Genomic DNA, 2500 nt, shown 5'->3' with positions numbered 1-2500 from the left:
GGCTGACGTTTTGCTCCGCTCTCGACGGTCACCGCGCAATGCAAGAACAGGCCAAAAACTGGCCAAAACGGCCCAAAAACGGGCCAAAACTGGCCATTTTTGGCTGCGCGAGCGAGCGGCGAGCGGCGGACAGCGAGCGAAGCGAGAGGCAGCACCGTCCCTGCTATACGAAAGCCCCATCCAGCCCTGTGCCACCCGGGGGGTTCCAGGGTGCTGAGATGGCTGACGTTTTGCTCCGCTCTCGACGGTCACCGCGCAATGCAAGAACAGGCCAAAAACTGGCCAAAACGGCCCAAAAACGGGCCAAAACTGGCCATTTTTGGCTGCACGAGCGAGCGGCGAGCGGCGGACAGCGAGCGAAGCGAGAGGCAGCACCGTCCCTGCTATACGAAAGCCCCATCCAGCCCTGTGCCACCCGGGGGGTTCCAGGGTGCTGAGATGGCTGACGTTTTGCTCCGCTCTCGACGGTCACCGCGCAATGCAAGAACAGGCCAAAAACTGGCCAAAACGGCCCAAAAACGGGCCAAAACTGGCCATTTTTGGCTGCACGAGCGAGCGGCGAGCGGCGGACAGCGAGCGAAGCGAGAGGCAGCACCGTCCCTGCTATACGAAAGCCCCATCCAGCCCTGTGCCACCCGGGGGGGGTTCCAGGGTGCTGAGATGGCTGACGTTTTGCTCCGCTCTCGACGGTCACCGCGCAATGCAAGAACAGGCCAAAAACTGGCCAAAACGGCCCAAAAACGGGCCAAAACTGGCCATTTTTGGCTGCACGAGCGAGCGGCGAGCGGCGGACAGCGAGCGAAGCGAGAGGCAGCACCGTCCCTGCTATACGAAAGCCCCATCCAGCCCTGTGCCACCCGGGGGGTTCCAGGGTGCTGAGATGGCTGACGTTTTGCTCCGCTCTCGACGGTCACCGCGCAATGCAAGAACAGGCCAAAAACTGGCCAAAACGGCCCAAAAACGGGCCAAAACTGGCCATTTTTGGCTGCGCGAGCGAGCGGCGAGCGGCGGACAGCGAGCGAAGCGAGAGGCAGCACCGTCCCTGCTATACGAAAGCCCCATCCAGCCCTGTGCCACCCGGGGGGTTCCAGGGTGCTGAGATGGCTGACGTTTTGCTCCGCTCTCGACGGTCACCGCGCAATGCAAGAACAGGCCAAAAACTGGCCAAAACGGCCCAAAAACGGGCCAAAACTGGCCATTTTTGGCTGCACGAGCGAGCGGCGAGCGGCGGACAGCGAGCGAAGCGAGAGGCAGCACCGTCCCTGCTATACGAAAGCCCCATCCAGCCCTGTGCCACCCGGGGGGTTCCAGGGTGCTGAGATGGCTGACGTTTTGCTCCGCTCTCGACGGTCACCGCGCAATGCAAGAACAGGCCAAAAACTGGCCAAAACGGCCCAAAAACGGGCCAAAACTGGCCATTTTTGGCTGCACGAGCGAGCGGCGAGCGGCGGACAGCGAGCGAAGCGAGAGGCAGCACCGTCCCTGCTATACGAAAGCCCCATCCAGCCCTGTGCCACCCGGGGGGTTCCAGGGTGCTGAGATGGCTGACGTTTTGCTCCGCTCTCGACGGTCACCGCGCAATGCAAGAACAGGCCAAAAACTGGCCAAAACGGCCCAAAAACGGGCCAAAACTGGCCATTTTTGGCTGCACGAGCGAGCGGCGAGCGGCGGACAGCGAGCGAAGCGAGAGGCAGCACCGTCCCTGCTATACGAAAGCCCCATCCAGCCCTGTGCCACCCGGGGGGTTCCAGGGTGCTGAGATGGCTGACGTTTTGCTCCGCTCTCGACGGTCACCGCGCAATGCAAGAACAGGCCAAAAACTGGCCAAAACGGCCCAAAAACGGGCCAAAACTGGCCATTTTTGGCTGCACGAGCGAGCGGCGAGCGGCGGACAGCGAGCGAAGCGAGAGGCAGCACCGTCCCTGCTATACGAAAGCCCCATCCAGCCCTGTGCCACCCGGGGGGTTCCAGGGTGCTGAGATGGCTGACGTTTTGCTCCGCTCTCGACGGTCACCGCGCAATGCAAGAACAGGCCAAAAACTGGCCAAAACGGCCCAAAAACGGGCCAAAACTGGCCATTTTTGGCTGCACGAGCGAGCGGCGAGCGGCGGACAGCGAGCGAAGCGAGAGGCAGCACCGTCCCTGCTATACGAAAGCCCCATCCAGCCCTGTGCCACCCGGGGGGTTCCAGGGTGCTGAGATGGCTGACGTTTTGCTCCGCTCTCGACGGTCACCGCGCAATGCAAGAACAGGCCAAAAACTGGCCAAAACGGCCCAAAAACGGGCCAAAACTGGCCATTTTTGGCTGCACGAGCGAGCGGCGAGCGGCGGACAGCGAGCGAAGCGAGAGGCAGCACCGTCCCTGCTATACGAAAGCCCCATCCAGCCCTGTGCCACCCGGGGGGTTCCAGGGTGCTGAGATGGCTGACGTTTTGCTCCGCTCTCGACGGTCACCGCGCAATGCAAGAACAGGCCAAAAACTGGCCAAAACGGCCCAAAA

This window comes from Musa acuminata, unplaced genomic scaffold (genome assembly GCF_036884655.1).
Source record: "Musa acuminata AAA Group cultivar baxijiao unplaced genomic scaffold, Cavendish_Baxijiao_AAA HiC_scaffold_517, whole genome shotgun sequence".
Taxonomy (NCBI): Eukaryota; Viridiplantae; Streptophyta; class Magnoliopsida; order Zingiberales; family Musaceae; genus Musa; species Musa acuminata.
This window is presented reverse-complemented; position numbering follows the sequence as displayed.